The following is a 22,611-nucleotide window of genomic DNA, read 5'->3' as shown; positions in this document are numbered from 1 at the left end:
TCAAGCGAGGCAATGTCTCAGCCTGATAGGTCTGATGACTTCAACCATCCCAATGGTGCGTTGGGCACATTGGCATCTAAGACCGTTCCAATGGGGTTTTTTAAGCCAATGGAACAAGACGTCATTCAATCAACCAATACAGATGACATACCTAATGCGGAACAGCCTATTATGGTGGACGTCACTAGAGAATATAACGAGACATCATCTTATTCAACACAGCTTACCGACCATAATTACTACGGATGCCAGCCAGAGGGGCTGGGGAGCCCACTGCGAGGGCAGGTTCGCCCAGGGAATATGGACTCATACAGCTCACCAAATTCCAGCAAACATATTAGAATTGAGAGCGGCCTATCAGGGGCTTGTCAGTTTCAGGAACCAGATCCAAGGAAGGACAATACTCCTAAAGATGGACAACCGCACGGCGGTCTCTTATGTGAGGAGACAGGGGGGCACCAGGAGTATGGCATTATTACAGGAATCAGCAGTAATCTTTCAGTTCGCAGAGGAGAACTTATGGGACATCAAGGCACTATACATACCGGGGGTAGACAATCAAACAGCGGATTACCTCAGCAGGAAAGCAGTGAACAACCACGAGTGGAGTTTATCACAACAAGCTTTTCTATGGATATGCAACCACTTTGGGACCCCAGAGATGGACCTTATGGCCACTCCAACCAACACGAAGAGCAGAATATTCTACTCCAGGTACCAGTACAGGGAGTCGGCGGGAGTGGATGCTCTTTCTATGCCCTGGAACTTCTCCCTAGCCTACGTCTACCCGCCAACACCAATGATCCGGCCATTACTCACCAGATTATACCAGGAGAGGGTTACACTCATAGCAATAATCCCATACTGGCCGAGACGTCCGTGGTTCCCCCTCCTGTGGGAATTGAAGTCACAGTATCCACTACCTCTCCCACACGTCAACAATCTTCTGACACAGGGGGAAATAGTTCACCAGAACCCAGAGAAACTCAGGCTGATGATCTGGATATTGAAGGGGAGAGGCTGAAACTTTCAGGTTGTTCAGACCAGGTCATCGGAACCTTGCTAAGTTCCAGAAAACCAACGACGAACGCAACATACCATAGAGTGTGGAAAGTTTTCCAACAGTTCGCCAGAGGGGAAAAGTTTGATCCCTTAAAACCGGAACCTCATGTAATTCTGGAATTCCTACAGAGAGGGCTAAACAAGGGACTCGGCTACAATACTATAAAGGGGCACGTATCAGCATTAACCACCCTCACAGGCACTTCATGGGCTACTCACCCATTAATAAAGCAATTTATTAAGGGAGTACTAAGACTAAGGCCACCAAAGAAGAACATATTCCCTAAGTGGGACTTACCTCTTGTACTGGAAGCCTTAGCAAGACAACCTTTTCATCCTCCTGAAAACTGTACTCTGTGGAATACAACACTTAAAACAGTATTCTTAGTGGCAATCTCTTCGGCCAGAAGAGTATCAGAACTCCAAGCTCTGGGAGCAAGGGAACCATACCTCTCTTTGTTCCCAGATAGGGTAGTCCTGAGACCAATTCAGGAGTTCATTCCCAAGGTTGCCTCAATATTTCATCTGAATCAGGACTGGACTTTGCCATCTTTTCAGATGACGGACTCAGAGCACTCACACCCTTTGGATGTAGTTCAAGCTCTAAGAACTTACCTAGACGTAACTTCCCAATTCAGAAAGACAGAGAGACTTTGGGTCATACCGACCGGATATAGAAAGGGCCAAGCGGCCTCGACAAGAACTATTGCTTCCTGGTTAGTTAAAACCATTCAGGCCGCATATAGAACTCTCGATCTGGAACCGCCTCAGCAGATCAGAGCTCACTCAACACGTAGTATGGCTACGTCATGGGCAGCATACAACCAGGTACCGGCAGAGAAAATCTGCCAGGCGGCCAACTGGTCCTGCATTCACACTTTCATGCGCCATTACAGAGTGGACTTATCTTCTCAAAGTTCTATTGTGTTTGGGAAAACTGTATTGTCTGCAAATACATAGTATGAATTAAATTTGTGTGTGTTCAGCAAGTTAAGTAGCCCTCCCTTCATTCTTTCCTAAGTTAAATCCCAAGTGTTATGACATGGAAGCATAGGGAATACGGAAAATTGTTACTTACCTGACGGTAATTTTCCTTTCCCGATGCTTACATGTCATAACACGATCCCTCCCTTCTATGTGGCTTCGGTGAGCTCGAGGCTGACGTAGACTGGGGGTAAGGAGGGGCTGTTAGAATTTATAATCACGGGATCCTATGGGGTAGAGGGGGCGGGGCATCTACCCAAGTGTTATGACATGTAAGCATCGGGAAAGGAAAATTACCGTCAGGTAAGTAACAATTTTCCGTAGTCATTCAGCTTCCGGCTATTGCTGGCGCCGAAATACATGTATTCATTTATTGTTTATTTAGTCAGGGTTTGCCTATAGTAAAATCTTTCCTCACCCCCATTTACGGTACGTTTTGAAATTTATCACAGTTGGTGACCTCTTTAGTCCTGCCAGGTGATCTGTACGGAATGTTTGTTACTGAAAGTTCTATGCACAGAGGGAGATACTGCTTGCTTGGCAGAAACAGTTGTTATTTCCCACAATGCAACAAAGTTCACAGGCAACAAACTGTCAGGACCATGGTTATGACATCACACGGTGGGAGGGGTTTCACCCTTCTGATGATCTATTTGAGGAAAGGCAAAGATTTCTGGAGGGAAAGGAGGAATTGGCTACTGTTTGGGATGAAGTTCAATTCTGTTTTAAAGTTCCTCTTTAAAGAGGCCCTGTAGTGACAATTAGAATGTAATCAATAATTCAGGATACCAACTTTTACATCTATTATGCTGATTTCAGCATTAGAAGCACTTCCTACATATATAATGATATTGTGTATTTCTGGCCACGGAGGGGTCGGCTGTGACTGTGAATATTGAGTTTCCCCCAGAGATAGTTGGCACGTGGCGTCCAGCACTTGCAGATGGTAACGCGCAGGGCACAGATGATCTCATTAGCGGAGAATAACGCTGTGTGCTCCCGTTAGATTAGCCTCGTCTGTCACACCGGAAGACATCTGAGGAGCCCGGCAGCAGCAGGAGGGAAGCAGATAGGACTGGCAGGCCGGGAGGGATATATATCTACATATAGAAGCTTTATGTCACATCCTGGCCAGAGCAGCACTGCAGGCAGAGCAATACATACACACGCTGCCAGCTCACATCCCTGCTCCTGTCAGCTGTAGCACAACTAAACCCAGCAGTCTTATAGCAAAGGCTAGACCCATGGCAGAGGCCTGCGGGCGCCAGTATAGGGTCTGCTTGCACTGCAATGGTACTGGTTTCTCCAACATCAAGATGCTTCCCGTGTACTTTGCCACAATTTTTTGCAATTGCTTGTTCTTCCACTGCAATTACATTTGCGTTTTTCTGACAATTCAGCTACCAAAAATATAAACAGCAAAAATAACAAGAAAATTGCTTAGAAACGTGTCAGTTATGCTATTTTTTTGCCCTCCCGTTCACTTTAGGCTTGTGTCACACCTAAAAGGTTTGATTCACTACATCGTGATAACTCAAGTATCACACCTTATTAAAGATACCACACCTTATCAAAGTCAACACGCCTTATCAGAGTAGCATAGCGAGCACTACAAACTTATGCCTGCTAATTGGTAATGGCACTCGTCCTGCCGTGAGCCCCTGCGGGTATGTAGCGCTCGCTATGCCACTCTGATAGTGGTAGGTGTGTAATATTGTCCAGTTCCTGGAGCTCTGCACATCCATGCAGATAAATCATTCAGGTATAACTTCTGTTTGAAAGCGCTGCCATGTTTCCCGCTATACAACCACCTGTATTATTTATTCATATAAAAAGTATAAATATAAGGTCATATACGAAAGATTATAATAGAAAAGTGTTACACAGGTATTAATGTTCACAAAGGACAAGGAGGGCCAGGGTATGCTGCTATTGTCAGCTGGTTAATTTGTCCTTTGCACGTGGGACAAGGCAGGGGCACGTTTCACACTATTCCCATTGTGGTTTATACATCTTTACATAGTGTTCCTGCTTTGCCTCATTTGCAAATGGTCATACACGATATTAACAATAGACCAAAAATTTCAATACCTAATAAAAGGTTAGATAACATCATATGTGGTCATCTTGAGAACGGTATACTGTGAGACATTCGAAGGCTGATTGGTCTTTTTTGGACTGTAAATTGTCTTTTGTGAACATATATTTTTGTGCAACACTTTTTTATGATAATCTTTCGTATATGACATTATATTTATACTTTTTATATGAATAAATAATACAGGTGGCTGAACAGCATATACTGGTAGTGTGTGGTGTTTTGTTGTACAGTTTGTTGACCAGTCCAACTTCCCACCTAGGTTGCATACGCATATATATCCTATAGCAGGGCTGTGGAGTCGGTCCAAAAATCCACCGACTCCGACTCCTCAGTTTAGGATTCCTCCGACTCCACGACTCCGACTCCTCTAATTTGCATATTACAATTTTGTTGATTAAAAGTATGTAACATGAAATTTGTCTCTTAACTGCCAACGCTTAGGAATTTTACAAGACAACTGAAGTGAGAAGGATATGTAGACTACTATATTTATTCCCTTTAGACTAAAACTAGTCCTTGGTAAGAGTACTTGTAAAAGGTACAAACCGGAACAAAGAACATCTATCAGGCCCTAGGCAATGTAAGTGTGGGTACATGTAAGAATGATGTGCAGGTACTCTGCAGGGGAATGAGGAGATTCTGGGTGACAGACAACACCTCTGTGTTCAATGTGCACATCATTCTCAGTGGATTCCCTGCAGCTCTGTGGGGAGTGCATATGCAGAGTATAGTACTACTGTGTAACAAAGTAAACCTGAGACAGATGAAATTAAAGTTTTATACATACCTGGGGCTTCCTCCAGCCGCCTTCAGGATAATCAGTCCCTCGTTGTCCTCCTCCACCACCTGGATCTTCTGCTATGAGTCCAGGTACTTGAGCCAGTCGGGCGTAGTGCGCATGCACACACTCCGCCGCCAGGAGCATACTACACCTGTGCAGCACTATTGCACAGGTGCAGAATGTTCCTGGCTGTGGGAGCGGCATGCAGCCGGACAGCGCTTACTGGCTGAATTACCAGTACTCATATCAGAAGATCCGGGTGGTGGAGGACAGCGAGGGACTGATTAGCCTGAAGGGGGCTGGAGGAAGCCCCAGGTATTTATAAAACTTTACTTTTCATCCGTCTCAGGTACCCTTTAATTTGTAGTCACCAAACCAAATTTTAACAACATATCAAATTATTTGATTTCATCAGCAAAGGGAGTGCGTACATTTGCATAAATCAGCATCAGTGCAGAATTATTTCCATCTCATTGACAATCTGTATTAGTGACACAGCTACACATCAGGCTTTATTCTTACAGCATAGATGTTATTTAGTATATATAAGAGATTCCTGTGTACACATCATATATACAGTCACAATCAGATATGTATATCTGACCTTAAAAATACAGGGACTGCTTTATTGAAGCAGCACAAGTAACTAATTTTGATTGGTTTATTTCATTTTTGTGGACTAAGCACAGCTTTTACTGTATATATACTGTATATATACATTATTTTTAATGACTATTATCTGAGAAATAGAACATTTTATCCTATTTTCTATTTTAATTACAGTTACAAATTAATTAGGAGTCGGAGTCGGTGCATTTTTTCCCGACTCCGACTCCAGGCACCCAAAATTGCCCGACTCCACGACTCCGACTCCACAGCCCTGTCCTATAGTTTAAAGTTTTTGGAACTACCGTAAATATATATATTTTTTTTTTATGCCTCAGGCATTCTTATAATTGTTGAGTCTCTATAGTGTTCTTCTAATATCCAGTGGTCTTTCTTGGGACTGATATCTTTTTTTCCTACATTAAGAGTTTCCAGAGCATCAGGCGCCATGATTGCTGCACGGTCACCCTGGTCCTGTTCGGCGCAGGATGTGTTTGCAGCTGGTTCTGGACTATCTTGGCACAGGACTACTTCATCAGGTGAGTGTTTTGGGGATGTATTATATTTAGTTTGGTGTTGGTGGGTGTCCAGGTTGGTTCCTGGGAAGAGTTACTCAGGTATGGAAAAGGAATTGTATTGTACATAGAAGGGGACAGTACTGCCCCCACTCCCACAATCAGCACAAATACAAATTCCACCATCTTTGGTTAGTGCTACGTTAGTGCCCATTTCTGTTGAAAAAATTAAGATTTGTGGTGCTTTCGTTTTGAAGATAGTAGCACTTATGTTTTCCAAAACAATAACATCACCCAGGTTCCATACAACAGCCAACGGACATGAATCGGGTATGCATAGGTAGACCTGTGCACGTGCTCATTTCTGCTGCAAAAATCATCTTTCTATCTTCTTTAGTTTTTGAGATATTCACATTTTTATAAAGGTCAAACGTTCACTCAGCCCCTCTACAAGACTGAGTGAGCCTGAGTGAACTTCTGACCTTTATAAAAATGTGAATATCTGAAAAACTATAAAAGATAGAAAGATGATTTTTGCGGCTCAAACGGGCACACACACAGCTCTACCCACCCATACCAGCTTCATGTCCGTAGGTTGTTGTAGGGGGCTGGGTGATGGTATTGTTTTGGAGAAAATAAGTGCTACTATCTTCAAATCGAAAGCAGCACAAATCTTAATTTTTGTGGCACAAATGGGCACAAACGTAGCACTAACCAAGCATGATGGCATTTTTACTCATGCCAATTGTAGTAGGGCCAGCTTCACGGAGCCCTTTCAGCCGGTGTAAGAGGATAAATCCATTAGCTTCTTGTCAGTATTCACAGGAGGGATCAATACATTCGGCTCCCGCACTGAAACTAAGGCTGCTTTCACAGTGGGACGTTAAAGTCCCACATTACAGCAGCCTGTAACGCAGCCCAACTGACAGCAATGATAAATGGATGGGCATCACCTACGCATGAAGAGACGCATAACGCGGCTCTATATAACGTCCAACTTCAAACCTAACATACGTTGCGCTAGGGGCACGTTATGCGACCTTAAAGAGACTCCGTAACAAAAATTGCATCCTGTTTTTTTATCATCCTACAAGTTCCAAAAGCTATTCTAATGTGTTCTGGCTTACTGCAGCACGTTCTACTACCACCATCTCTGTAATAAATCAACTTATCTCTCTCTTGTCAGACTTGTCAGCCTGTGTCTGGAAGGCTGCCAAGTTCTTCAGTGTTGTGGTTCTGTGATGCATTTCCCCCCTCCAGGCCCCTCTCTGCACACTGCCTGTGTATTATTTAGATTAGGGCAGCTTCACTCTTCTCTCTTATCTTTTACAAGCTGGATAAATCCTCCTCTGAGCTGGCTGGGCTTTCACATAGTGAGGAATTACATACAGGCAGAACTGTCTGCACTCTGCAGGAAGAAACAGCCTGACACTTCAGTGGAAGATAGCTGCAGGGGGAAAGAAACACACAAATGATCTCTTGAGATTCAAAAGGAAGGGTGTATACAGCCTGCTTGTGTATGAATGTATTTTCTATGTGTGGACATACTGTACATCAACCTACTTCCTGTTTTGGTGGCCATTTTGTTTGTTTATAAACAAACTTTTTAAAACTGTTTTTAACCACTTTTAATGCGGCGAGGAGCGGCGAAATTGTGACAGGGTAATAGGAGATGTCCCCTAACGCACTGGAATGTTTACTTTTGTGCGATTTTAACAATACAGATTCTCTTTAACATCGCATCCAACGCAACGTCTTGGTGTGAAAGAGCCTTAAAGGATACCCGAAGTGACATGATGAGATAGACATGTGTATGTACAGAGCCTAGCACACAAATAACTATGCTGTGTTCCTTTTTTTCTTTCTCTGCCTGAAAGAGTTAAATATCAGGTATGTAAGTGGCTGACTCAGTCCTGACTCAGACAGGAAGTGACTACAGTGTGACCCTCACTGATAAGAAATTCCCCTTTTTATCTCTTTCCTGCTCTCAGAAGCCATTTTCTGCTAAGAAAGTGTTTTATAGTTGGAATTTCCTATCAGCGAGGGTCACACTGTAGTCACTTCCTGTCTGAGTCAGGACTGAGTCAGCTACATATATACCCTTTTTCTATGTAAATGTATGTTTCTCTAACAAAAAAAAATGTGTGTATTTGACTCTAAACTTTATTCCCATCCTTTACATGGATATATTACTAATTTTAAAATGTTAATATGAAGGAAAATGATCCAGGATAAGAAGGACCAGTGTGGTTTGAATTATAAAACAAGATATTTTTCGTATGAAAACTTTATGGTATGCGTGACTAGGGGTGTGGCAGGGGCGTGGCTTAAGTGTCCCTCTTTCTCACCTCAAAAAGTTGGGAGGTATGATGCACATCAAGACCCATCGATTACTGGCCACATTTTATACAGTAAAAAGAAAGTAAATGTAGCACATGTTATAGGCAGATGATGTATGGTGTCATCAGCGGATTTCACCAGTCTGTGATAATATCACACATTTATATGTATATCTCAATGTGTAACAGGAAATGCTACAGGAAGAAATATAACATATCTAAACTTGACCATTCGACAGGTCAAAATAAATGGAGATCTAGTCATAAAAGGAAAAAGTATTACCATAAGACGCACTTTTTCTTCCCCAAAAATTCTGGGGAACTGTGGGTGTGTCTTATGGTCCGAAAGTGAAATAAAAAGCGTGAAGGTAGCGACTGTTACCCATCCAGCGCCGCGCTTCTCTGTCCTCCCGGCTTCACCACGTGATGAAAAAGTCCCCTGGGACTTACTTACCTTGTGAGAGGGGTGCCTCTGGATCCTAACAAGGCTTCCCCCATTCTTCTCTGTCCCTCCAGCTGCAGCCCCCCCGAAGTGCAGCGTTGTAAATATTTACCTACCGAGATCCAGAGCAGGCGTACTAGCGGATCTCCCTCCGGGATAAGACAGAAATAGCTGAACCCAATCGATCCGCTCTACTGTGCAGGTGTGAGTCCTCTTGCGCCTCCGCAGTGGAGCGGATACGACCGGGTTCAGCTATTACCGCCTTACCCCAAGGAAGAGCTGCTACTGCACCTGTGCTGGATCCCAGAGAGGTAAACAAATCAGCGCTTGTCAGGCTTGTCGAGCGAGGATTGCGGGACGATTCTGGAGAGCCAGCGCTGGACTGCCTGCAGCTACAGGGGAGGGGGAAGCCTCATTGGGACCCTGAGGCTTCTCCCTCCCAAGTACCCCCCAGGGTAACTTTTTTTTTTGTTACAGAGTCTCTTTTAGTGTCCCTGAAAGGCTCTTGCAATGCTAATCTAGTCAGAGTCTACCATGAAATAGGACCAGTAACACCCGCCAGTATGTTTTTGGGATATCAGAGGAAATCCATACTAACCTGAGCATGAGATGAAACAAACTCCATGCAGACAGCATCCTGGCCAGGAAGTGAGTATGGGACCTCAGCGCTGCAAGGCGTTACAGCATTACCTGTCCTACATACAACATCCCTCTGACCAGCAGCCGCTTCCTTTGCTCAGTGCAGAAGAGATGATACAGCTTCACATTTATTAATCAGTGCACAGATAATAGAGCGTGTTTAGAAAGCCAGGACACCGGAAATAAAGCATATTCTCCAAATGGTAATGTCAACAGCCGGGTGTTAGTGACAGGAGATAACCGGCATTCAGGAACTGACTGTCAGCAAACAAGAGTGACCTGCAGAGTACAATGCAGTCTATTCAATCCACGCCGCATGCAAAATATGCCACTTCAGCCTGCAAGAGAATCTGGCAGGGGGTGTGGTCTATTCAATCCACGCCACATGCAAAATATGCCACTTTAGCCTGCAAGAGAATCTGGCAGGGGGCGTGGTCTACTCTATTCAATCCACTGAGCATGCAAAATATGCCACTTCAGCCTGCAAGAGAATCTGGCAGGGGGTGTGGTCTATTCAATCCACGCCGCATGCAAAATATGCCACTTTAGCCTGCAAGAGAATCTGGCAGGGGGCGTGGTCTACTCTATTCAATCCACTGAGCATGCAAAATATGCCACTTCAGCCTGCAAGAGAATCTGGCAGGGGGCGTGGTCTATTCAATCCACGCCGCATGCAAAATATGCCACTTCAGCCTGCCAGAGAATCTGGCAGGGGGCGTGGTCTATTCAATCCACGCCGCATGCAAAATATGCCACTTCAGCCTGCAAGAGAATCTGGCAGGGGGCGTGGTCTATTCAATCCACGCCGCATGCAAAATATACCACTTCAGCCTGCAAGAGAATCTGGCAGGGGGCATGGTCTATTCAATCCACGCCGCATGCAAAATATGTCACTTCAGCCTGCAAGAGAATCTGGCAGGGGGCGTGGTCTATTCAATCCACTGAGCATGCAAAATATGCCACTTCAGCCTGCAAGAGAATCTGGCAGGGGGTGTGGTCTATTCAATCCACGCCGCATGCAAAATATGCCTCTTCACTCTGCAAGAGAATCTGGCAGGAGGCGTGGTCTATTCAATCCACGCCGCATGCAAAATATACCACTTCAGCCTGCAAGAGAATCTGGCAGGGGGCGTGGTCTATGCAATCCACGCCGCATGCAAAATATACCACTTCAGCCTGCAAGAGAATCTGGCAGGGGGCGTGGTCTATTCAATCCACGCTGCATGCAAAATATGCCTCTTCAGCCTGCAAGAGAATATGGCAAGGGGTGTGGTCTATGCAATCCACGCCACATGCAAAATATGCCACTTTAGCCTGCAAGAGAATCTGGCAGGGGGCGTGGTCTACTCTATTCAATCCACTGAGCATGCAAAATATGCCTCTTCAGCCTGCAAGAGAATCTGGCAGCGGGCGTGGTCTATTCAATCCACGCCGCATGCAAAATATGCCACTTCAGCCTGCAAGAGAATCTGGCAGGGGGCGTGGTCTATTCAATCCACGCCGCATGCAAAATATGCCACTTCAGCCTGCAAGAGAATCTGGCAGAGGGCGTGGTCTATTCAATCCACGCTGCATGCAAAATATGCCTCTTCAGCCTGCAAGAGAATATGGCAAGGGGTGTGGTCTATTCAATCCACGCTGCATGCAAAATATGCCTCTTCAGTCTGTGAGAGAATCCTGGCAGGGGACGTGGTCTATTTAATCCACGCCGCATACAAAATATACCTCTTCCAGTGGCGTATCTATAGGGGTGCAGCTATGGCTAGTGCCATGGGCACCACAGCACCCTTGTGCGCCATACCTTCACCCCCCTTCTCGCTTTTAAGGGCACCGCTAAAATATATTTATTGAGCCGCCGCTCAAAAATATTCGGCCCCTCCTCTCCATGCAGTGCGCTGATAAAAAATGCATGTATTGAGCCTCTCCCCCTCATCCTCCCCTGTGCTGCTGCCGCCACTAAAGCTCGAACAGACCTGGACCACTAAAGCCCGAACAGACCTGGACCACTAAAGCCCGAACAGGCCTGGAATCAGCGGAGACCAGGAGACAGGACAGGAGATCGGCACATAGCAGCCGCACAGTGAACTACAGATGCAGGAAGTGACATCATCGGTCACTCCTGCATTTGAAGTTCACCACGTGGCTACCGTGTGCCGATCTCCTGTCCTGTCTCCTGGTCACCGCTGATTCCAGGCCTGTGCGGGCTTTAGCGGCAGCAGCAGCAGCACAGGGAGAAGGAGGGGGAGAGGTCGAGAAGGAGGGGGAGAGGCTCAATACATGCATTTTTAGCAGCACGGAGAGAAGGAGGGGATGACTGTTTTGAGAAGCGGCTCAATAAATACATTGATTTTAAGTCTTGTTTTAGTGGTGTGCAGCACGGGGGAGAGGGGAAACGGTACATTTTAGCAGCGACAGCATGGGACAGAAGGAGGGGGGGACTGTTTGGTACAAGGAGAGGAGGGGGGAAGAAAATGGGCCTATTCTTCTGTGTGGCGGGGGTGTGGGTAAGTTTGGGGGGGGGCAATTTTAGTGTTGCCACAGGCGCTGCTTTGCCCAGATACGCCCCTAACCCTGCAAGAGAATCCCGGCAGGGGGTGTGGTCTATTCAATCCACACTGCATGCAAAATATGCCTCTTCAGCCTGCAAGAGAATCCCAGCCAGGGGGGGGATGGAGGGGGGGGGGGGGGTTGTGTGGCTTGCTCGCGCAGTCTGGTAGATGCTGCGTACGGCTCCCAGCCCACTTTACCCGGTTCATACTGGCTTAAAAAAATGCAGATAGCTGTGAAAAAGCTACCACTAGCTTCCCACCACCTCAAGCTACAAAACTGTGTGCAAAACAAGCTGATGACCGGCCGCCAGCAAAGCTCCTGGATCTCTGCGGCGAGGACCGGAGCACCAGCAAAGATGGCTGCCGCAAGGCAAAACAGAAGCGTGGAGGGAAGACAGGACACGAGGCAGAACCAGAGTGGTCCAGGAGAGCAGGCCCTGCGACTGCAGGAGGACCCAGAGCTGTAACAGTTGGATTGACTTCTTATCAGCTGTTTGAACAATAGCAATATACTTTTTTTAGTTGTTTCAACTTGTTTCACAACAAAAGTTGCTTGCCAATTGTGCAGCATTGTCAGTGTGATGACCCGGATCATCGATGGATTTTCAGTTCAGTAGTAGAGAGGGAGTTCTCTGCTTCATCCTTATAATCCAAAGTATGGCCTGAGACCCAGGAACAAATTAAAGAGTCTGAAGTGAAAGAAAATACCTTTTTATTTCAGATTGTTCTTCAGTCTTAAAGGAGTTAAGGGAGGGTAACGTGTCCTTGAAGACGTTCTCAGTTTCTGTTTTATTAAACGTAGGGAACTGCGAGAGGGAGTTCTCTGCTTCATCCTTATAGTCCAAAGTGTGCGGAGCGGTTGGTGTGGGACAGTCGGCTGCAAGGGGCTAGAGAAAGCCCCAGGTGAGTAAAGCTCATTTCTTCATATTTGGCTTCACCACTGTGGGGTTTTACCCCCTGACCACCAGAGCAATTTTCACCTTTCAGCGCTCCATCCATTCATTCGTCTATAACTTTATTATTACTTATTGCAATGAAATGAACTATATCTTGTTTTTTTCGCCACCAATTAGGCTTTCTTTAGGTGGGACATTATGCCAAGAATTATTTTATTCTTAATGTGTTTTAATGGGAAAATAGGAAAAAATTTGGGAAAAAATATTATTTTTCAGTTTTCGGCCATTATAGTTTTTAAATAATGCATGCTACTGTAATTAAAGCCCATGAAATGTATTAACTTATTTGTCCCGGTTATAAAACCATTTAAATTATGTCCCTATCACAATGTTTGACGCCAATATTTTATTTGGAAATAAAGGTTGTTATACCCTCTTGACATAAATATTTAAAAAGTTCAGTCCCTAAGGTAACTATTTTGTTTATTTTTTTATTGTATTTATTTATTTTTTTAAATAACAAAAAAAAAATTGGGGAGTGTGGGAGGTAATGAGTTAATTTATTGTGTAATACAATGTGTTTGTATGTGTAAAATACTTTAGGGTATAGTTTACTATTTGGCCACAAGATGGCCACAGTGAGTCTGTTTACATGCAACCTGTAAGCGTCCGGAAGGACGCTTACAGGAAGCAGTAGGAGGCTGGGAGAATCACAATGATCGCGCTGTTTCTAATAGAAGCAGCGGATCATTGTGGGGGCTTAGATCAACGAACAGGAATGGATTTTCCCGTTCATTGTTCTCCGGGCGAGCGGGCGGCGGCGTGCACGAGCGGCGGGTGCGCGCGCATGAGCGGCGGGAGCGCGGACAGTGGCGGTAGCGCGGAAGGTACGGATTTATCCGTCCCTGGGGGTTAAAGGATGGAAAAAGGGACGGAGAAATTCGTACCGCCGGGGGTAAAGTGGTTGAATCCACTTTGCACAGAAATATCGTAGATTCTACTGCTGAACTGCAAAGATCCATCGATGATCCGGGTGATCGCACTGACCACTTAGAATAAATAATGTCAGATTTTGCTACAGCTGATAATGCACATGCAGAGCTCTCATGATGTAACGTGGATAGCACGGAAGCTTCCCGACCAAGAAGATCGTGCCATAACATCAATAATCGAGGAATACCAGAAACGGTTCCCACTGCATATGACTTTGTTACTACTGTATTCAGAATCCTCCTGCTCCTAGTGACAGATTCAGATCTTCAAATCAGTAGAATCCACAGAATTCCTAAACCAAAGGGCCCGCCAGATTCAGTCTCACGAGATGTCCTTGCACGATCACAGACAGCCTGATGTCAGCTATGGGAAGACCTCCTGACCTACTGAAACACTTCAAAACCCATTAAGGAGAAGACGACGTAGGGACACGAGAGGTAGGGTACCAGAGTTAAGGTGCGAGTTTAGAGCACTAGTGAGGGGTGGTAGGCCAGAGTAAAAAAGGTGAGTTTTGAAGGCCTACTTGAAGATGTTGAAGAAGGGGGCTGCCCTAATGGGTGGAGGTAGGGGAGTTCCATAGTTTGCATCTTATTGATCATCCCTAGTGAGTAGTAAGGCCCATACACACGTCGGATTTCCGTGAACGACGGGTCGTTTGAACGTCCGGCGGATCGGTCAAACTCACTCTTATCAAGCGAACGACAGTGTGTACACACGCCCGATTTAGCGGGCAAACGACTGAACGACGGGACGTTCAAACAACCCGTCGTTCACGGAAATCCGACGTGTGTATGGGCCTGTAGAGTTGACCCGAAAGCTGCTACTGCTCTGGATCGCAGTAGGTAAATATTTACATCGCCAGTGCTCAGTGGCTGCCAGTGCTGGATCCCGGAGGGTGAGGAGGACAGGGAAGCCTTTTTAGGATGCAGAGGCTTCCCCCTCCACAGGTAAGTATCCACCGGGGGAGGGGGGGTATTTTTCTTACAGATTTTCTTTGAACTCCAGTTGAGCAGCATGGCTTCATTTGCAGTAGGTGGTAAGCTTGCCTCGTTTGGCCTGCCCTGGTAAACATTGCTGCTGGAGGATGAGAGGTTTCTCAGGCAGTCCAGGAAGCGAATGATCATTTGTCACCAGCTGAGTTTCCATTAGCGCTGTCACTCCTGTGGGCCAGCACATATCACAATGCCCTGGGGACCATTAGAAGATTTGGCAGGAGGACAGAATTTAGCTTTCCTCGGAAGGCCTTTTAGCGATCACTGAAGGAATCCTCAGCAGTATATCTCTGACATCCCTCACACAAGAATGAGGTTTTCTAAAGAATAATAACAAATAAAATACACGTCAGTGAAAACAAGCCCTGGTTCACCTCTCAGGGCTGTGTGTAAAAGGGTGAAAGCAGCATTATGGCGCGACTCACGCTATTTCCAGGCTTGATGCAGCAATTTCTAAACATTTCCCTTTGGAGATTTCAACCATGGGATTAAAACGGGTGGAGGCGCCCAATGCATAAAAAATAGGCTAATAAAGCTGTTGTTCTTATAAACTGAGAGGTGATCTTACTTCTCTTGAAGAGTTTGGACCTGTCTCTTGAAAAAAAGGTATTTTTATTTGAGAAGATAAAATTGACAACGTGTTTCGTGGGTGCTTGCCCGCTTCCTCGGGTCAATGAAAAAACAGGTGCCTTAAAGGGAACATTAGTAAAAAGAGGGGGGGGGGAGGGAATCAATACATTGCAAAGCGAGAAGTTAAAAAATAGAGGCGAGATCAAGCAATGATTGATCTTCACCATGTCACTTGTTCATCTTGTTTGATCCACAATCAGCCTTCAGGTCATCATCTTTACTACTGGCAGACATGAAAAAAACTAGAAAGCACCAACTGCCATTATCTATAACCACGCCCCCTAACAATGTGATAGGCTAAGGCTCCTTTCACACCAGACAACGCGTGCAGGAGCCGTTCTCCTGCACGCGTTGATAGCCAGCGGCGGTAGTAATTAATTAACCCGACGGGAAAACGCGGCTCCCGGGGTTTCAAAGCACCCCTATTTGTCGGTACCGCAACGTACTGAAACGCAGCATCGGGTGTGAAAGGTAAAATGAAAGTCTATGGACTTTCATTGTACCTTGGTTAACGCAAAGAACTGCCTTTGTGTTACAGCGCAGTAAAGGGCTCTGGTGTGAAAGAGCCATAAAAGGTTGAAGTTTTTTTGTTTGTTTTTTAATAGATATACATATGCACAGAGGGTGATACTGGTTGCTTGGCAGTTGGAAACAGCTGATATTTCCCACAATGCAACAAGGCTCACACAGCGTGATGTCAGGACCTAGTTGCTAACATCACACTGCGGGAGGAGTTTCACCACAATATCAGCCATACAGAGCCCCTGTTATGAGGAACAGGTGATGACCACAATGTGCAGTGATACAAACATCTAAGACCATAACATAAGGTGCAAAATAAGGTTTTATTGTGAGCAGTGTATAATATAATGCAAATAAGATGCAACCACAAGCACAGCAAGCTATATACAGACATCCAGGGAATACAATGACAATAATGCAAATATGATGCAAACATATGCAAATGGAATATATACAGTGACGCTTCCACAACCAGACAAACACTGTACACACATATGATTAACCCCTGACTAACTACATACAAGTAAACGCACACAGGATTATATATCTATCTATCTATATATATATATATATATATGTATATACATACACAATAGCGTGGTACCACAAGGAGCAAGCAAAGACAGGTCAAAACACGTATCAGGGTCAGCAGCGGTAATACAGATAGATTAAGGTAGAAAGGAATGAGCAGAGGCAAAGTCAGGACTATCAAGGTTCAGAAATAGGTAATCAGATCAAGAAACAGGTTTACAAGAAACAGGAATCAGATACAGGACTGACCAGACCTACAGAGTTTGACGTTCTGGCAATTGCTTGGAGGAAGAGGCAGTCTTATGCTGGGCATACATGGTTAGATCCGGCGGCTCGATTAGCCGCCGGATCGACTCCCACCGCGTCCCCGCGCGTCCCCACGGCCGCCCGGATCGATTCCCGCTCGTCCCGTGGTCGCCCAGATTGATTCCTGCTCGTCCCCGCAGGCGCTTCCTTATCTTCCGCTCGATTTCGCTATTGTCCGCCTGCGGGTATCGAGCGGGGAATCGATCCGCGCGGTGATCAGAACATGTCGTAAATTATCAATCAAGCCATCAGCGGCTCGATTGATAAGAGAAAATTTAACTGTGCATGCCCAGCATTAGAAGCAGGAAGCAGATGGTGAAAATTAACCAGTCCCATTAGAGCCCTCTGCAGGACAGACAAAGAACTGCAAGTCCTTGGTACAGGCAGAATACAGCCACCTGCTGTAATTTGGAGTCTGGTGATCGCTGGAGCCCCAAATTACTCTTAGGTGGGGTGCACAGCATAGCACTAGTGCTATGACAACACCCAGCTTCAGCACTCTGCGCTGAGCGCCCGGGGGCCGAAATTACCTGCTTTGGAACCATCGACATAAGTTATCATGTGACCCAGGAGTCACTTCAGAAATGTGGCAGCTTCCAGGAGAGGGCGCTTTTCCCCAGCCAGTGAACAGTGCTCCCTCCCAGGTCACACCGCCAGCGATATCGGAAGAAAACGGTTAAGTGCAGGCAGACAATAGCTAAGCACAGGCTGGTAAGGTTAAGCACAGGTAGAGAAGAGTTAAAGGGGTGATGATCATTCCTAATGCTACTTGGAAATCCTTCGGTCTTCTGACTACCACCTTAAGAAATATATACGTTACTGGTCTCATGAATTATCAATTGATATATCTCTTGAACAACTACAGCGTGCCTCTTCCCACATATCTAGATATTCCCGATGTACCACCCACTGGGAAACATTTCAAACACTGTTACTTCACTGGTATGTTACCCCTCTACGCCTAGCAAGATATAAAGAGACTGTTGGAGAACATGTGGATCCTTAGGATCACTCCCCCACATTTATTGGTATTGCAAACATATAAGAAATCTTTGGAGAGAAATCTCTTTATATATCACCTCTCACATCTGGTCCTCATTTACCCTAACTCCACAACTAGCCACACTACATATAGCGCTGAGTAATATCTCAGCGCTGCGTAATATGTTGGCGCTACGTAATATGTTGGCGCTTTATAAATACAATAAATAAATAGGATTAGACACAATTCCAACTCTGTATCGTCTAGAAATCAGGGATGCTCGGATGTGCCTCATCCACGAATTCGGCAATCAGGTGACCCGGGCAGTGTGAACGCAGACAGAGTACATTGGTGGAAGCGACTGAGTCAGGAGGAGGAGGACAATGCCGGCGGTCAATTCAGCAGCACAGAAGGACCATGGCAACATACTGGTGCTAGTAGTAGCAGCACAGCGTCATAGTGCTGGCCAAAAAATTAAATGCACCAGGTGACCCGGGCAGTGTGAACGCAGAGTGCAGCAGCGGGAAGCGACTGAGTCAGGAGGAGGAGGACAATGCGGGCGGTCAGTTCAGCAGCAGCAGCACAGAAGGACCATGGCAACATACTGGTGGTAGTAGTAGCAGCAGCACAGCGTCATAGTGCTGGCCAAAAAATTAAATGCACCCGGTGACCCGGGCAGTGATAACGCAGACAGAGTACATTGGTGGTACCGTGGTAGCGACTGAGTCAGGAGGAGGAGGAGGACAAACCGGGCGTTCAGTTCAGCAGCAGCAGCACAGAAGGACCATGGCAACATACTGGTGGTAGTAGTAGTAGCACACCGTCATAGTGCTGGCCAAAAAATTAAATGCACCCGGTGACCCGGGCAGTGTGAACGTAGAGTGTAGTAGCGACTGAGTCAGGAGGACAAAGCGGGCGGTCAGTTCAGCAGCTCAGAAGGAGGACCATGGCAACTTACTGGTAGTAGTACCATAACACCAAAAAATTAACCAAGGTAGGCACTAGGCAGGTAGTAACTGTCTTTATAAAGGCAGGCATAGTTAACAACAGCACATGCAGCAGCCACTTCATGTCCCCCTGTGTCCGACAATAGGGGCCAGGAACTCACCTTCCACCCAAGCCTGGTTGATTTTCAGGAAGGTGAGTTTGTCCACAGAGGCGTGGGAGAGCCGAGAGCGCTTCTCTGTGACCACGCCACCGGCCGCACTAAAGCATCTCTCTGAGAGGACACTGGAAGGAGGGCAGGATAGGAGTTCCAGGGCGTACTGGGAAAGCTCGCTCCAGATTTCCAGTCTCTTGACCCAGTACTCCAAGGGGTCCACGGGGCTGTCGGTGTCATTGAGCCCGCTGGATGACCCCATATAGTCAGACACCATGGTGGTCAGTCGTTGCTTGTGCTGGTTGGTGGTGGATGCTGTGGCGGGCACCTCTGTTCTGGGCTGCTGCACTGCATACAGGCTCTTGCTTAGGCTCTTCAGGTCTCCGGGGCGCCAGTTGCTGCTGCTGCTGCTGGTGGTTGTTGTTGTGCTGCTAGTGGCAATGGCAGGCACCTCTTGCTGGCTTGGCAGAGCAGTTACAGTGGGGGTGGAAGGCTGGGGGAATGCTTCCAGTAGTCTGCGCACAAGGGTCTCCTTCAACTCCCTTGTGCGTTGCTCGGTGGTGGATGGCGTCATTAAGTCTCCCAGCTTCCCCTTCAGACGGGGATCAAGCATCAAGGTAATCCAGATGTCCTCCCTTGAACGCATCTGGATCACCCAGGGGTCCCTGCGAAGGCAGCGCAACATGTGCACAGCCATGGGAAACAAGTGGGCCCTGCCAGCAAGATCTTCCTCGTCCTCGCCATTGTCCCATAACGCATGCCTGTCCTCTTCCTGTGCCATGTCGTTGTCCTCCTCAAACCGCCATCCACGTACAACGCCTGCTGCACTCTGCTCCTCCTCCTCCTCCTCATTCAGGTTAGGGACCTCCAACTCTTCCACTACCTGCTGTGAGCCCTCCTCTGAGCTGGACTGTGCTGCCATCTGCTCCTGTTCTTCCAACTGCCTCAGGGCTTCATCCCCACGCTCAATTAAATTGTCCATTGCCTGCTCCAGTAGACAAACCAAGGGCACCCACTGGCACACAGAGGCCCGCTCCTCACTGACCATCTTGGTTGCCTCCAGGAAGGGACTCAGCACCAGGCATACTTGCTGCATCAGTGTCCACTGAGTGGCAGTAATCATGGGGACTTGCTGGTTGCTGGGGACACTTGGGTCTAGCATGTAGGCCCTAAGAGCCAGCCTGTGCTGACACAGCCGCTCCAACATGGCCAGAGTCGAATTCCAGCGAACTGGCATGTCGATGATCATCCGGTGTTGTGGCCTTCCATACTGCTGCTGTAAGGTGGACAAGAGTGTCGAGGCAGTGGCTGACAGGCGGAAAAAGCGTACCACCGCCCGGGCATCCTGCAGCAGCTCGCTCATCCCCTGGTAGGTGCGCAAGAAGCGCTGCACCACAAGATTGAGCACGTGGGCCAAGCAGGGGATGTGCTGGAGGTTTCCCTGCTGCACTGCTGCCACCAGGTTGGCCCCGTTATCGGCTGCCACATACCCCACTTCCAGGCCTCTGGGGGTCAGCCACCTCCGCTCCTGCTTCCTGAGGGCGGCCAGGACGTTGGTGGCCGTAAGCCTCTCCTTCCCCAGGGTCACCAATTTTAAAAGGGCTTGGCAGTGCCGAGGCTTGGTGCTGCTGCTGCCGAGGCGGGCTTGCTTTCCGGGTGCAGAGGGAGTGTCGTGACAGGACCCTTCTGCATCCCCCCTGATCCCGCGTGGTGGCACCACTAGCTGGGCTGATGCGCTCTTGTCCTCCCTCCCTTCCATCAGTGTCACCCAGTGGGCCGTAAAGGACAGGTAGCGACCTGTCCCAAATCTGCTACTCCACGAGTCCATGGTCACGTGGACCCGCTTGCCCACAGAGTAGTCCAGGAAACGGGCCACGTTTTCCACCGCAACTTGTGGAGTGCTGGGATCGTGCTCCTGCTGAAATAGTGGCGACTGGGGACTTGCCACTCGGGGATGCCAAATTGGAGCAGCGTCCGCATGGCGCTCCCCTCCTGCACCAGGGAGTAGGGAAGCAGCTGTGATGCCATGGCCCGAGCCAGCAAGCCATTTAGTTTGCGGATCCGCCTGTGGCTTGGAGGCAGAGGCTTGGTCAGACCCTGAAAGGTGTCGCTCAGCAGGGTCTGACGACGCTGGGATGCAGGGGAGACAGAGGAGAGAGACGAACACTGGCTGCCAGCCTCAATGTCTGTGTCCTGAGTAGCCGAGGTGGAAGAGCGCTTGCGTGCTACTACTGCTGCTGCTGTGGGGGATTCACGACCCTGAGGGAGGGATGATGCTGCTGCGCTGGTGGGCCTTCTGCTCTCAGGAACCCCTGCCAGCAGTGCCTGCTTCCTCTTAAAGTCCGCATACTCGCGGCAGTGGCGGCTTCTCAGGTGGCCCTGGAGGGATGAGGTACCCATCTTGCTCAGACTTCCCACGGCTCAATCTTTTGCTGCATAACCTGCACACCGCATACCTTTTGTCATCAGTACATTCCTCAAAGCAATCCCACACTGGTGACTTTAATTTACTGCGGCCCCCACTAGCAGAGGGTGCAGCGGAACAATGTGTGGTAGTAGTTGCCGAGGGTTGCATGGTGGTGGTGCCGGCTGAAGCAGTGTCCTGTCTACTTCCTCCACGCCCACTGCTGCCGATGCCCCTGCCCCTGCCTGACATATGGCGATATCCTTGCCTAGGCCGAGGTGACTCGTCATCCTGCTCTGCCTCTGACCATTCTTCCACGGACTCAGCAGGCTGCACATAGTTAGGGTCCACAACGTCGTCATCAGCAGCAGCATCATCATAATCCAGCTCTTCCTCTGACTCCCCCGCCTCCTCTTCTGTCCCTACATCCCCAGACACAGACCCCTCTTCTTCATCACCAGAACTCAACAACGCTTGTGATTGTGGCCCGATCTCAATCTCTGCCACATCGGTCCCCAGTAAGTCCTGAGCTTCTTGCATCAGCAGGTTCCCAGATGCCGGACTGAGGGACAGAACGCTGTCATCCTGGGAGGGCTGCTGACCAGTGGGTGCTGGGGTGGATGTCACAACAAGCGTGGGACGTTGGCTGCTGCTGCTGCTGCTGCTTGGAGTGGTGCTCACAGTAGAGGTCTGGGAGGAAGTCATGATGTCCATGAGTACGTCAGGTTCCATTTGCTCAACCACCACACGGGGACCAGAAACTTTAAAATATTTGGACAATGGCGTCCGCTGACTCGGCCCAGGCTTTGCTGCCCCCCTTTCTGCTGCATCACGACCACGTACAGCTGGGCGTCCTCTCCCTGGACGTGGAGCAGTCCCAGAAGTGGCTGAGGCAATTGAACTCCCTTTCCTCTCACCCCGCGAAACCCTGCCAGACATGTTGCTAGTAATGAATCACTGGATGCAGTGGGCACAGTACAAGGTCACTGAAGGAGGAACCAGGCACAGTATAACGGCACTGCAGGATGCAGTGGGCACAGTACAAGGTCACTGAAGGATGCAGTGGGCACAGCAGTGGGCACTGGATATACAACTAGGTCACTGAAGGATGCAGTGGGCACAGTACAAGGTCACTGAAGGATGCACCAGGCACAGTACAACGGCACTGAAGGATGCAGTGGGCACAGTACAAGGTCACTGAAGGATGCAGTGGGCACAGCAGTGAGCACTGGATATAC

The 22,611-nt window shown here is 47.8% G+C and overlaps 1 protein-coding gene across 3 annotated transcripts in view; it reads left to right on the top strand.

The window, feature by feature from the left end:
* The window catches only part of RHOG (ras homolog family member G), a 152,671-nt gene that overhangs the window by 4,459 nt on the left and 125,601 nt on the right, over positions 1-22,611 (top strand). For all 3 annotated transcript variants that reach the window (XM_068266518.1, XM_068266516.1, XM_068266517.1), the window contains one exon: positions 5,961-6,073. The gene's annotated coding sequence lies outside the window, so the exon portion shown is untranslated. The remainder of the gene's footprint in view (positions 1-5,960; positions 6,074-22,611) is intronic.

Source organism: Hyperolius riggenbachi, chromosome 2, assembly GCF_040937935.1.
Source record: "Hyperolius riggenbachi isolate aHypRig1 chromosome 2, aHypRig1.pri, whole genome shotgun sequence".
In the NCBI taxonomy this organism is placed as follows: Eukaryota; Metazoa; Chordata; class Amphibia; order Anura; family Hyperoliidae; genus Hyperolius; species Hyperolius riggenbachi.
The sequence above is the reverse complement of the archived record's forward strand: the minus strand, read 5'-3'. Positions and strand labels throughout refer to the sequence as shown.